Raw genomic sequence first — 15625 nt, forward strand, 5'->3', positions numbered from 1 at the left:
CTGCTTGCTCTTTGTGTCTGGTATATGCAGCTACCTTCTTTCACAGGGTACTCCTCCAATGTTCCTGGAAGATAATTTGTGTAATTAATTGTGCCAACCTTTCATGTGGGAGCTGGAGGGAAAGAACAGAGAAAGGGAAAGTGCCATGGCCTTCAGCATTCTCTTATGAGAACATATTTTCGGTAATCATGGCATCAAGTTGCTTGGCAGTGACTATGGTTTTCGCTCTACCCTGCAGAGGCAGAAATTTTTGCTGCGACATAATCCTCTCTGTTGAATTCCCTTAAAATGTACCTTTGAGCAGCAGCGAAACAAAATCTATGCTGTTTCTGCGTTTGTGGTTCTATCGCTTTTACTTTCACATTTTTTGGTACTGTTTTCAAGATGTGGTCATTGGGAGCATTATAAAATCTGGAGTGACTATTTTTTAACAAAACCAAACCCTGAATATGAGTCAGTTGCCCATGTTTTCCTATAGTACCGAAACAGAAAGGTACTAAAGTTAATACATAGCAGCCTTCAAATTAATTTAGAAGAAACACTCCTTCTTTACAACCTGAATAAATATGATGATTCCACAGTTGAGGACAAGAATCACTCTAGCCAGCACTCTCAGGATGGCAAGCAAGCAGGTGGTAGATCAATGGCAGAGCAAATGGTTTGCACAAAGAAGGTCCTTGGTTCAATCTCCAGCACCCCAAGGTAGTGCTGGGAGAGACCACCACCTGAAACGCTGAAGAATTGCTGCCAATCAGCATGGACAGGACTCAGTTAGATGGACCAATCATCTGACTCAGTTCTAGGTAGTTTCCTGGGTCCCTATATACATACCCTCCAACATTTCTCTGATGAAAATAGAGACGTCCTGTTCCATAATGATAATTTTACTATTTATACCCCACACATCTTATTGGGTTGCCGCAGTCACTCTGAGCAGCTTCCAACATACAGTGGTACCTCAGGTTAAGTACTTAATTCGTTCCGGAGGTCCGTTCTTAACCTGAAACTGTTCTTAACCTGAAGCACCACTTTAGCTAATGGGGTCTCCTGCTGCCGCTGCACCACAGCTGCATGATTTCTGTTCTCATCCTGAAGCAAAGTTCTTAACCTGAGGTACTATTTCTGGGTTAGCGGAGTCTGTAACCTGAAGCATATGTAACCTGAAGCATATGTAACCCGAGGTACCACTGTATATAAAAACATAATAAAACATTAAACATTTTTTTAAAAACCCTCCCTACACAAGATTGTATTCAGATGGCTCCAACATTTCTCCAGCAAAAATAGGGACATCCTAAGGAAAAACAGGACATTCCAGGCTGAAACAAGAGACTGGGATGGCTTCTCTAAATCATGTATGTCCCTGGAAAATAGGGACACTTGGAGGGTCTGTATATATTCAAACTTCTGCCAATTACAACTAACGAAAGTGGGTTTCAGCCTTCTTGGCTACTTTTATGTCATCTCCAGGTCTTTATGCTGCTCCAGGTCTGAGAAGGCCCTTTTGCAAACTGCCTTTGGTGGGTGAAAATCACATAGCTGTTTAGCTGTTTGACATCTGCTAGGATGGCATTCCACAGGGTGCGTGTGTCTACCTAAAAGGCCCCAGGCTGGTTCCCTGTAACCTCACCTGTCGCAATGAGGGAACTGCCAGAAGGCCCTCGGAGCTGGATCTCAATGTCCAGGCTGAACAATGGGGGTATAGATGCTCCTTCAGGGACGAGGCTGTTTAGCACTTTAAAGGTCAACACCAATACTTGGATGTGTGCTCAGAAACGTACTGGGAGCCAATGTAGTTCTTTTAGGACCTGTGTTATGTGTTCCCAGTGGTGACTCCCAGTCACCAGTCTAGCTGTTGCATTCTGGATTAGTTGTAGTTTCCAAGTCACTTTCAAAGTTAACCCCACATAGAGTGCATTGCAGTAGTCCAAGCGGGAGATAACCAGGGCATGTACTGCCCTGGTAAGACAATGTGCAGAATGGGCACACTGAGCTGTCCTAAGTGTTCACAGTCATAGCAGGGTCCCTGTGTGATAGCATACTTCCTATAACGGTTACTCCAGCCCTGGAAAATCTGAGCAGATGTGGTTCCTATAAATTAATTATTCCTTTGCTGTAGGAGAATAGCTGGCTGTATGCAAGATGCATGGAGACAAGGAGGAATGAAATGATTTTGTCCAAGCTGTCTGTATACTCTCACGTATCCAGTTTAAAAATTCAGCTGTAATTGTGACCCATTTCAGTAATGAAACATTCATGCCAGACTGTGGAAATGTAAAATACACACCCTGCAGAAAAATGTGGTTAGTATCCAGGACCGATAAGGCAGATGGCTGTGAAAGTTGATGATGAATTATCTTAACAAAAAGGGGAAGGCAGCCAACTGTTCAGGTGGTTGATTTATTTAATGTTATCACAGCCTTTGCTAAGGAACTCAGTTTGCCATGTTTGACTTGTCTACACATCTCCCATTTTATTTTATTTTTAAATGTGTAAGATAAGGCATGAGTCACAAAGGCTGAAGCTATAGCAATGGATATTATAGGAATTACCCTATCAGGTGGGAGGAAATCACTATGTGGTTGATGAAAGGGGTTAAGTCCCCTTCCCTTAACCACTGGTCAATTTCCATAATGAAGTTTTCATTGGTATTGTAATAGAAGATCTGGCGTCCTCTTTCATCATCCCTAGCCATGTTGGGTACCAAGGAGAAGAAGGTTTCAAGCCATGAAATGTGCTGGCTAGTTAATAAAGTAAAAAAGCAGGTCAACAAGAATAATTTTTGTGCAGGACGCAAGAATAATTTACTACATGACAAATTTAGAAGAGAAAGTGACAAGACGCCAGCTCATCATTCACCTGCTCATCCTCCAATGTGATACATAAAACAAAGAAGTTAGTCTCTGCACAAAGGAATAAGCAGATACAAAACTGGCATGTGACTAAAGTTGGAGCAAGCAGAGGCATGTCTGCATCCATCACTGGTCAAACGAAGAGAGAGAGGGAGGGGAAAACAGGAAATACTGTGTGTTCCTTCCTCTCTGCCTAGCAGCAAAACAGCTCTGTGGTGTTAGCCCCTTCTCATGCTAACTCGCAAGAATATGCATTGGTTATGTTTGGCTGTAAAACTCTCACAACATTAACCACGGAATCATAGATGGAAACAGATCACATAGTCCAGCAGGGGTGGGGAACCTCCCGTTGTTGTTGTTGTTGTTAAATGTGACCTTCCAGAACTCTTCCCAAACCATACCTAAAGCTGGTTATACTCTAAATATAAGTATTTTGCCTGCATAGTTTTTACTGCTGCTGTTGCTGTGAACCAATGAATGATTCTAAGTAAATCTTATTTTTGATCTTATTTCTCAGATTGTTGCCTGATGCTTTGCTAAGCAGGGTAAGAAGGGAGAAGCCAGCTTACTTGCTGTGGTCTAAACTACTGAGTCTATTGGTCTTACCGACCGGAAGGTCGGTGGTTCAAATCTGCACAAAAGGGTGAAATTCCATTGCTCCCAGCTTCTGCCAACCTAGCAGTTCGAAAGCACACTAGTGCAAGTAGATAAATAGATACCGCTGTGGCGGGAAGGTAAATGGCATTTCCATGCACTCTGGCTTCCATCATGGTGTTCTGTTGCACAACAGACAGCTTTCTGGGTCATGTGGCCAGAAAGCTGTCTGTTGACAAACACTGGCTCCCTCAGCCTGAAAGGGAGATGAGCTCCAGAACCCATAGTCGCCTTTGACTGGACTTAACCATCCAGGGGTCCTTTACCATTACCTTACTTCATAGCTGGACTTAGTCAACACAAGGTTTTGCAGCCTAATTCCTATGCTTTTAATTTTGTTGCCAGGGATGGGATTTTGAAACTCTGTTCCATCCACCCACATGGGCACCTATAGCAATAAATGGCAATTAATATATCCTTTCCTACCAATTAAAACCCATCCCACAAATGTCAAGGTGCTTAATATGCGAACAGGTGAGCTTGGTTAGATGACTGGGGAACCTGGACACTTTTGAAGGGGGGATAAGGGGTTCTATGACTATTGCTCTTCATCAGTCTATATGGTACCATCTGGGAATTAAGCAGATGATGCTATGCTCACCTGACTCTTCTTTCATGTTATCCACTCCTAGCACTGACCTGGCTTCCCTAAGGCCAGCTTTCTGCATTGTCCTCACCCCTTCCCAGATAAGAGCAGGTCTTCCTTCTCAATGAGAAGTGAGCAGTGCAACAGTGTACTTGTGACATTTAGAAGTTAGAGAACTTTAGCGGGCAATCACAATCCATGGCCAACAAGAAATGAGAAACTCTCATCTAACTGTTGCATACAAGAACTCTGGAAAATGCCACTGGGTAATGAGAAAAGAAAATGCACCATATCCTCTCTTCGTGCTTAATGATATGCTCTACTTGACATTATTAAAGCACTTAGAGGAGCCCTTGTGCCTCATTCTCTGCCTGCATTTTATTTAAACAACTGCAGACAGCAATGGGCTTTAGTGCTCGCTCGAAGAGGATTTGTTTTTAGCAAATTGCGTCCTGAAGAGAGTACTAATCATGCTGACATGTTCTCCAGAGAGGGAACCCATTTAGAAGCATACGTAGGAATGCCTGGTGACTTTGCTGGTTTAATTTTGCATTAGTGGGCTGAGATCACCAGGCATTACACTGATTGGAGGAGATTCGCTGCCTGCGCTGCTCCCGGGTTTTGCTGAGTGGCTTGATGGGCAGGGAGATTTACAGCGAGGATTTAGAGGAGGCAGTAATATGCTGCCTTCCGGTCTTGAGCCTACAGAGGAGAAGGTAAAACTGAAAGGGAGGGGAAGGAGATGGGAGAGTCAATAGGATGATGGTCCCAGGGAAGGTATTTTTGGTAACAGAGTGTTCCATCTCAAGTACATGAATTATGGAAGGATTTTTAAAAGCATGAATGAAGACACTGGAGTATTAAACATGAGCACAAACCTTCCAACTTTTCACGGATGAAAATGTGGTTGCAATCCTATACCCACTTACCTGTCTCTTTAAGCATAAACTCAATTTAATAGGCATATACAGAGATGATTGTACTGCAGTTCTTATACCATGCACTGCTGTTCTTTATAACATATCACTGAAGACCCTTTTCTAGTTGCTATGTGTGTTTTCTCTGGAATTAACTTGCTCTATGCTGAAGATGTGGAATTCCTTTTCCAGTACACCTGGAAAATCACACTGGTCCTCCTACAGCAGCTCCTGCACTTAGCTCTTCTAATAGACATTGGTCATGTTGCCACGAACATGGGCAACATGTGGCTCTCTAGATGTTCTTGGAATCTAAGTCCCATGATGCCTGGTCAGTAACAGGGATCATGGGACTTGTAGTCCAGCAACATCTGGAAGGCCACAGGTGCTCCACAGGTGCGGAGGCAGCATGCATCTACCCTTCAACCCCACCTCTAGGTGAGATGTGTAATTTCTACATATCTGGCAGTGGGGCTGAAACCTAAGAAGGCGAGTTCGAGTAAACTAACTCTTAACAATCCCAAAAGGAATTCCAGCTGTGCAAAATGAAAAACAAGTAATGTGATTTTCCAGGGACATGTCCTGAGAAATTGGGACTGGTAAATAGAGGCATTTAGAGCTTATGGATTCAATCACAGACTGAATGATGTTAATGGCAAAGCTCAGCATACCTTCAGTTTTTCTCTAGTTACTGGAAGAGGGGTGAGCGTGAGAGAGAAGTGAGTTTTAATTTGGAGGAATTCAAAATACATTTTACAGAAAAAAACTCATTACATTTTTGGCTAGACCTTGACCCTTTTGAATTTGGGTCTGGCCTCAAATGAATTTTGACCCCATCCATGCTGATAGTCTCCCTGCCAGTTCCCTTTTTCTCCTTCCAAGATAAGCAAACTTGCCTTTGAGAAGCAGTGGATGAACCAGGAAGTGCTCACTTGAGAAACAAAGCATCTTTTCCAACCTCTCTTTAACCTTTTCAAGACAATCTAGGGTTGAATTCTCTCCCACTAAAAGCAATGGAACTTCTTCTTCTTCTTCTTCTTCTTCTTCTTCTTACCTTACCTAAGTGTAATCATAACCAATACTGGTTGCTAAAACATTTAGAACAGTTTTGCTCGACCAAATGTCCTCAATATGTTTCATACTCAAATCCCATCAGCCCCCCAACTAGCAGGGTCAATGACCGGGGTTAATGGGAGCTGAAGGCCAAAGTATTTGGAGCAGAGGCAGCAATGGACACACTTGGGATTTTGTTATTTCTTTAGTTATTCTCTCCCAGTTCCCGTGGATCAGTTACCCCCACACAGCAACAGAAAATAGAAAGTGTGCATAATTTGCTTGCCGAATGCGGTAGAATTAATCTGAGACTTAAAGAGCACATCAACCCGAAATAGGAACTGGGAGAAAGCGTCACTTGCTCCTTCAAGTAATTTTCAAGAGAGAAAATGGCAAACACCCTCCGCAGCTCATGAATGAGGGGACTGGCACTGGCAAGGGCATGATTGTGCCCACCAGCGCCACTTTGGCGATCCCTGATCTGGAGTGATAGAAAAGCTAATTTAGAACTATCTTGTAAAAATGCCTCTTTGGAAGGAAAAAAAGTTCCATCACCATGGTTGGAAACAATATTTGTGATGGCACTAAGCATCTAAACAAAACGCTTGGTAATTCAAACCAACTGCTGATTTTAAGGTTCTTTCCCCCCTCTTTCCATTCCTTTTTGGCACTGCATCCCACTGCAGTCTTGACTAGTTTCTTTTAGCTCTGGAAAGGAAAAAAAGGTTTGGAAAAAAAAATTGAAAGGGGAAGACAGGAATGAGGGAATTCTTACATTGCATGAGTGTGGTTTAATAGTGTGTGCTATTTGTACACATCACTAACTGGGGAAGTTAAATCATTTTTGGATACAAATTGCTGTAGATGCTTCCAGAATGCCGTTGAACTCAAGTCTTTAAAGTGAAAAATCTTCACTGCCTGTTATTACAAGGACTCTCGCCAGCTAAAACCAGTTTCTCTCAGGATTTTTATTTTTATTGCTATTTGTGCCATGCTGTCTAAGAACCTCATGTGTATGAAGCTTCCATTTTCTTTATTAAAAGCATAGAATGTCTTCCACGGATGATTTTACTAAAGGCAGGTTTGCAAGAGCAGCTCTTTCAGTGTAACCCTTCCTTCATAAGCTTTGACTCCTGTTTTGTTCATATAGGATGCTTTCTTCCATGTGTCAACATCTCAACCACTCCTGCATTATTATTATTTCATTTATGAAATGCTTCTCATGAGGCATCCTCATGAAAACAGAACAATTTTGTGTGTGTGTGTGTGTGTGTGTGTGTGTGTGTAACAACAATATTTAAAATCAATTCAGATCCAGTACATATACCAACTGGGAACTGTTTTTTAAAGAGCAAATATTCAGACAACACAGTATCTGAACAACAGCAAAAAACATACTTATTAGGAATGTATAAAAATCACCTCTGATGATTTGTTAACCTCGTATGAACTTTTTTTAAAAAATAGTTCTTAGTATTCCTCCAAAAATATGCCCAAGCAGGAACTTCCAACTTCTGCATGAGGTTTCCCCAAACTAACCCCAAATACTTCACTACATGCAGGATCTAGTGGCAACTCCATGTGGCAGTTATACTGTGCTTGTAGCTGGTGAAAATCCTCATAAAACTTAGATTCCAAACCCCTAAATGAACTTTTTTCTCTTGATATTTGGCTGATTTTGGCTCTGGGGAGGTTTCATGAAAGCCACCCCTTTTCTTACAACAAACAAACAAACAAACACCTTTCCACTGCCTGCTGGTAATCCTGGCATCAGTGATCATGATCCTCACTGCATTGTCCTCTTGATTCGTCTTCAGACATCATTGCATCACAAACTTTCATGGCTATGGGACGTTATCACGAAGCCAACTCAGAGTGAGGGCAATGCTTCCTGGTGCCATATAGTGGGCAGTGGAATCACTCTTGCCAATAAGTGCAACAGAGCCTTCTGAAAACTTGCCCAGTTAGTAGGAGACATTGTCTGCAGCCTGTAAAGAGGGCGGCAAAATTTGGCCATTCCATCTAAGCTCTGTGATTGAGGGATCTGTCATTAGCAGAATCCGCAACTGCATAAGTTGGGACACTTGATTTCCTGCATTGCAAGAAGTTGGATTAGATGAGCCTTGGGGTCCTTTCCAACTCTACACTTCTATGATTCTATGATTTTTCTTTACAGTGGAGTAGGTACCCCTGCTTCCATATTGCTGACTCATATGAATATAGGGTCCCCATTAGTTAAATCAGTAATGATATACTGGGGAAGAGACTTTGGCTATAATATACAGTTTGCATCATGGGAAAAGTTGTGGAAAGAGGATTCGACGTTTACAGCCTGCTGTTTGTTAAAAGAAAATAATATGAAAATTATGTACCGTTGGTATTTGACACCCAGCAAAATTGCAAAAATGTATAGAACCAGTTTGAATGTGTGCTGGAAATATAAAGAGAAAAAGGGTACTTTTTGTCATATGTGGTGGTCATGCTTTCTGGGAAATGATATATAACGAGTTGAAGAAAATGTTTAAGATAACTTTTGTTAAAAAACCAGAGGTGGGGTTGTTGTTTTTTGCTAAGCATCATGGGTGAGGAACTACCAAAATAAAATAAAAGACTGTTTATGTATGCGACGACAGCAACAAGGATGCTTTTGGCCCAGAGTTGGAAAGAATGAGAAGAACCGACCAGAGAAGAGTGACAGACCAAGTTAATGGAATTTGGGGAAATGGCAAGACTGACGGGAAAGATCAGAAGCCAGGAAGACCAAGTATTTTTAAAAGACTGGAATAATTTTTTTTAATATATTTGAAAGACCACTGTAAACAGTTGAAATCACTGTCAGGAATACAATGACACCTGCAAAGTAACATGAACTTAGGTTACCATGATTATATAATAGATGGAGTACAGTAAAAGATGCAGGAATAAAATTTAGAAATGGAACCCATGGAGGGAGGGAAGGAGGTTTAAAGGTCTGAAAGAACCTCTTTTTATTTTTGGAATGGTTATATTTCTTGTGTACAACTTGATGTAAAACTAATAAAAATGTTTTGTTTAAAAAAAGAATATAGGGTCCCCATCAGCCCTTATCTGGATGCCACATTTAACAGCTGTGCATATTCCTGCCTGCATACTGGCTCTTGGAAGCCTTCCCAGTTTCCTGGCACATATAATTTTCCAGTGCTTGCCTCCAACAGCGTACGTTTTAACAAAGAGCTCATTTTTGTGTGTAATGCAGAAAACCTTCCTACAATGGATCCATATGTGTTGAACTCTTCACAGATTGGCTCACTCCACCCACAACCAAGTTTGGCTACTGAGTGGGTAGGGAAGTGCTGTGCTGGTGAACCCCTACAGCCCAAATTACAGGGCTGCCACTTAAGCCTTCAGCATCACTTATGAACTTAGGAGAGGTGTATCTACAGAAGATAGCAGGACAGATAGGTTAACCCCAGCATGATGCTCAGAAACTGTATGGAAGAGATTTGAATAGAGTATGTCCAATCTTGGTCCAATCTTGGTGTGTTTGACTCTTTTGGATATACTTTAAGCCCTTGTCATTGGGTATCTAAGCAGCCACTTACCTGGGTTACCTGTCAGCTGAAATGTTTATCAAAGGATCTGCATCCAGTGTCCTAATATTTGGAAGTTAGGCAGGTAGTAATAGAGAGAGGACCTACAGTAAGTGTAGAAAAAGTGCTGTTGTTGGACGACAATCCCATGATCCCAGGTACTGCTGGCTGGGGCTGCTTAGAGTTGTTGTCCAACAACAAATGGAGTATACCATACTGTCTACCCTAGAAACCTGGTGTTTACCAGATGTCATTGAACTACAACTCCCATCTGCCCCAGCCAGCATGGCCAATGGTCAGGGATGATGGGAGCTGTAGTCTAACAACATCTGAAAGGCACCATATTGGGGAAGGCACCGACTATGGAATCCTCCTAAGACATATTCACCAAGTCCCATTATTACTATCAGGCTAGGTATGTCCTGTTTATCTGAATTTTCAAAGGTGTGTAAGAGGGACGCGGGTGGTGCTGTGGGTTAAACCACAGAGCCTAAGACTTGCCGATCAGAAGGTCGGCGGTTCGAATCCCCGTGGCGGGGTGAGCTCCCGTTGCTCGGTCCCAGCTCCTGCCAACCTAGCAGTTTGAAAGCACGTCAAAGTGCAAGTAGATAAATAGGTACCGCTCTGGCGGGAAGGTAAACGGTGTATCCGTGCGCTGCTCTGGTTCGCCAGAAGCGGCTTAGTCATGCTGGCCACATGACCCGGAAGCTGTCTGCGGACAAACGCCAGCTCCCTCAGCCAATAAAGCGAGATGAGCGCCGCAACCCCAGAGTTGGTCATGACTGGACCTAATGGCCAGGGGTCCCTTTACCTTTACCGTTAAGATGTCTGAGTGGGAATAAACTAAGTTGTGGTGTGAGTGGAATGAGGTCCACTCACATAACTGGGACTTCCTGTCTCTCTTCCCCACATATGCCCCTAAATTTGCTCTGGTGGGTCTGGGAAACCATCACCACAGGTTTAGTGAGTACATGTGGCGTGAGAAGAGAAGGAGAAGTCCTGTTGCACAAGCAAACCTTGTTCCCCACACAAAAACTCCACTTAGCACTACGCTGAATTCTGCCCTCTGCTGTAACTGCATTCATTACATTTCTTTCAATATTTTATACTGCTTTTTATTGGTGCCTTGAGGGCTTTTAAAATGGAAAGGTGGCGGACCAGAAATGTCTTAAGTAAATAAGCATGTAGCTATGGGTTTGTGTTTTTGGGGTGGGGGTGTTCGCTTTGGTAGTAGAGTCATCTGGAAGCGGGAACCTTTCTAGCTTTTCACCACTAGACAAATTTGAGGCAGCTTTCTCAAATCAATGATAGCTCCAGCTGGTGGATCAGTCCAAGAAATATTCGAGATTTATCAGGAGATCCTATTATCCCTCCCACGTGGCAGCGCCATCATCAGTAAGCCTCTTGTCTCGAGTGAAATATCCAGGGAAATAATGTTCTCCCTATCACCAAACAAGGAGAGAACACAACCCCTACTTCCTTTGCATCCCATTGCCCAGCTGTGACTTCCCCGTGGATGCACGTGATTAACCAACTAAGCATTATTGGAAACCAAATACATTGTTAACAAACCTAGCCTTTTTATCTCCACTTAGCACACAGTTTTGTGAGTGGTAATGAGCTATTCTGCTAAAAGGGCCTGAGGCAAAGATTGGGAGATTGCGCATGTTATGTAAACACATTTATTTTGGGAACTGGAGGGCTATTTCGTGCTGCACTTAGACCACATTTGTTCTGGCTCCATAATGACCATTTGATTCCATCTGATAATGAGGGAGCGACAATGCAGCCACCACTGTCAGTGAGTTTGTTTCTGTAGGAATGAGATGGAACAATGTAAGCTTTTAACAGCGAATAGTCAGGCTCTGTTAGGAGTAAATAAAAATTTATTCTCTCCCCTCCCCCCCCCAAAGTTGCATGTTCTCAATTAGACTCAGTGCACAAACATCTTGATTTACTTTTTAATCAAAAGGTCAAAACTGTTTGGCACCAGAGTCCTAAAGTTGTTGCAAAAAGAAAAAGAAAAAATGGATGCCATAGAACTGGAAAGGGAAATCAATGTGATCAAAGGGTTGGAGCACCTCCCTTACAAGGCAAGTCTAAAGTGTTTGAGGCTTTTTAGTTGAAAAGAAGGATGACTAAGTGGGAACATGATCAAGGTTTACAGAATTATGACTGTTGTTTTTATCCCTCTGTACTAAAACTCAGATCATCCAGTGAAGATGACGGGGAAAGGGTTGAGAATGCATTTCTTTCCACAATGTGGAACTGACTTGAAGAATTCAGGACCCCAAGATGTGCTGGTGGTTAGGGGGGAAATTGGGGTTATCCCAAAAATGGAGCCACCCATCTAGCTGACATTGGATCTGGAAGTTGGCACTTTCAGCTACTGACAACACTTGGACCTCCAGTAACAGAACTGGACCCAAGAGTACTTCCAGACTGTGTGCTTGCACCCAATCCTTTGTTCCACATATCATACCTTGTCCTGTAAGCCCTCAGCTCACTGGGGGCATCTCAAGCACATGCCTCTAAGTTTTGTCATAAAATTGAAGCCATTCCCCAGGTTGTTGGCAAGAAGCATGGCTTGGTGAAGCGTATGGCTTCCTTATGCCACTCCTCAGCTTTCCCACCTCCAGATCCTTCTGACACCAGTCCATTAGCAACATGATGTCCTGTGCAAAAAACAAGCATTCTGAAGTGCATGAGAAATAAAGCATCACAAGGGTCAATAAGCCACCAGAGATTCTGGAACGGTTCCACTTCAGTAAGATGTTGGATCATGTGGATTATCAACTTTGTATTTTTTTTGGGGGGGGGCGCCATTGTCTATGAAACAAAACCCATGTACAAGTGAGGGATAAAGACTTGAGAGAGCCCTGACATTTGTATAAGTACAAAAAAAGAGAGAAAGAGGGAACCCTAAGGCAATGAGGGGTGGGTGGAACCCAAAACAGACCAACAAAGGCTGAGAGTCCTCATTGGCCACTGAAAAAATGGGAAAGTGGGACTGAGTGGGGAGGACAAGAAAATGGAATAGAGAGACTGGATATTCCAATATTATGGTCCCACTGAGAGTAACTCATAACCCCACTTCCCTCAAGTCCAGCCTCAAATGTAAGCAGATAACAGATCAGATCAGGGCCAAGAAAGACTGATTTTAAATGAGAGGTTCTTTAAATAACATGGCAGCTGCCTTCTCCAAGGTTAACAAGATAAATGATCCAATTTACCTCTGCCCGTGGATTTAAATTATAATAGAAGTTCATTTTTTCAAATGTCTTGGGGCACATCAAAAAAATATTTGGATAAATGAAAGGTCAGATACAGGGAAGTGCTGTTACATATAATCACGCTGACAGCTAGCTCCTAGGAGAAGGATTTCAATAGCCAGCAAAATATGTGTGAATATTTTCTTTCCTTGCTGTGAACATGTGCATTGGGATATGTTAGAGCATGACTGGCAAGCTCTATGCAGTTTGTTCCAGTTTCCTGACGTTTTCAAAACTCTTAATTTCTGCGCATTATCACTAAGCTTTTGCATGCTGTAAAAGTCACTTCCAGAAATATAGCAGAATATAGCACTCATTTCTGTGTTATATGCAAATGGATTTTTTTCCGGAAGCAAATAACATGGCAATGAGTGCTAAACTTGCACTGTATTTGCCTATATTTCTGGAAGTGGCTTTTACTGCTTGCAAAAGCTCAATGATAAGGCAGAAATTAACACAGGGAAATGGTGGATTTAGCTTCAGTAGGACAGGCAGAGACTCTAAGAAGTATTTAAGGAGATCCAATCCCCAACATTTATTGTTAAAGAAGGGTGCCATGGCTTTATACTGCTGCTCCCAATTCCTATGTTGTTGTTCTGTAATGTTATCAATTGATTTTGAGAGTAACAGAAATAAAATACAGATACCTTCTCCAATGAAATGGATAAGAGGGCAATATGGTCCAGGGTTTGACTTACAGATTTAATACAAACCACATTTGGTGCGGTTGTATGTATATAAGTATATGGGGGGAGCAGGTTCTGTGGTTGTGTGAGTATAATTTCTGAGATTTCAAATTCATATTTCCACATAGAATTTTTCCACAGCAAACTTAGATTTTTATTATTACTTTTGAAAAATGCCCTTCGGCATGCTCCTAGAAACTATGTTTAAAATGTCTTATTACCACCTTTAGTTTATCAATGGGGAAAATAAAATAAAGTTCTTCAAACTCCTCACCTCTCAATATTTGTGTCCCAGGATTGGAGGTTGCTTGAGCAAAATCTATTTTGCTAGTTAATAACCATTAAAAGACCATAATTACTATACTTGAGACACATTTATTGCAATTTCAGTGTTGACCTTGTGACTTCCTTCCTTTTCTAGCTCAGGTTCAGTTTAACATAAATATTTAACTTTAAGGAAACTCTGGATTCCTCAAAGTCTGGAGGCAGCCCAGTAAACAGATGAAACAGCAACGGACGTGCAGAACTGAGTGAGTGCACAGAAATGAACAAGTGACCTGAGGGAGCAGATTTGTGTGTGCGCGCGTGAATATGATTTCTTACCTGACCTTCACCACTGAGTCCCGCTTGCATTTCAACAATGTACAATTCTAAAACTAGTTAAGCTGTTCCAAATGGAACAGCACAGTAGAAACTCAGAGCAAGAGGTGCTTTCCCCAAAACAAAACACCTTAATTGACAAAGGCCAGGGTCAAGAGGTATGCATCCTCAGCATATGACAAAAGCTGTACAATGAAGGTGCAGCAGGTACTATCTCTGTGGGGAGGGAGTTCCACAATTTAGAGCTGCCACAGATGAAGCCCTCTCCTGGGCTGCTCACTGAGGATGGTGGAATAACCCAGAGAGCCCCCTCTGCACAACTCCTGATAAGGGCAGCAGGCACAGAGATATTTGGGGCCTAGACCACTTAGGGCTTAAATCATTAAAGTGAACAACTTTGGTTGGGCCCAGAGATGAACTGGCCACCAGTGCAGTTGCACCTGCTACTATGCACCGTGGCGTTGGTGTGTGCATGTGTATTTTCTGCTCCACCTCAGGAAGCAAAATGTCATGGGCCAGCCTGGCCTCAGAGTTGTGCTGCCAGCCAGAGTAGGTGATACAGTGGTACCTCGGGTTACATACGCTTCAGGTTACAGACTCCGCTAACCCAGAGTTAAGAACTTTGCTTCAGGGTGAGAACAGAAATCGTGCAGCGGTGGCGGGAGGCCCCATTAGCTAAAGTGGTGCTTCAGGTTAAGAACAGTTTCAGGTTAAGAACGGACCTCCGGAACGAAGTAAGTACGTAACCAGACGTGGCACTGTACTGAACTAGCTAGGCCAATGATCTGACTTAGTAAGAGGATGCATTAGCAGAAAACATTCTCAGGGTTTTTGCTTTTTTAAAAAAAAAATCACTAGTATTCTATGGGAAGTTCTGGGTGGGATTAAACTAATGAGTCCTGTCAGCAGGTGCCCTGGACAAGGACATCCACTTGAGAAATGGTGATTTCACCTCTCTCCTCTCCCAGCATGCCTCCCATGCTCCCAAAATTGGTTCTGGAGGGGGTGTCTAGAGAAACCACCCTGTCCCTGTACACTGCATGGGAGGGAATCATTCTATCAGACAAGCCCAAAAGCTGATGGAACAGTCGCCATAGCACAATGTTGAATTCCTCCCACTGTATTCATTAAATATAAGAGAAGCAGTCTGTTCATGTATTAAAGAACATTGGGGGGTATTCCACGAAATATTAGATAAATGAAGATGTACATAGAAATGCCCACACATAGCTCTGTGTATGTGGGAAGGAAAGGAGAAGAGTTGGCGGGGTGCCCCATGCGTGGCAGCTCACAGGAGAAGGAAGAATGCAGCGGAAGACTAGCTTGTTCCCCTCTTTGGTTTTCAAAGACACTGACATTTGGCTAACAGGCCTCAAGCTGTGTTAATAAACGGCTGTCAATCTGAATATTACTTCCAGAAACACGCCTTGCTTCCC

General features: G+C 42.6%; 1 long non-coding RNA gene across 1 annotated transcript in view; it reads right to left on the bottom strand.

Annotated features, from left to right (window-relative positions):
- Window positions 1–10651: 10651 nt before the first annotated feature.
- The window catches only part of LOC310660145, a 68093-nt gene continuing 63119 nt past the window's right edge, over window positions 10652–15625 (bottom strand). Inside the window, exon 5 of the long non-coding RNA XR_014503239.1 lies at window positions 10652–11444. This is a non-coding gene — a long non-coding RNA (uncharacterized lncRNA). The remainder of the gene's footprint in view (window positions 11445–15625) is intronic.

This window comes from Podarcis tiliguerta (genome assembly GCF_965153285.1).
Source record: "Podarcis tiliguerta genome assembly, chromosome: 11".
NCBI classification, from domain to species: Eukaryota; Metazoa; Chordata; class Lepidosauria; order Squamata; family Lacertidae; genus Podarcis; species Podarcis tiliguerta.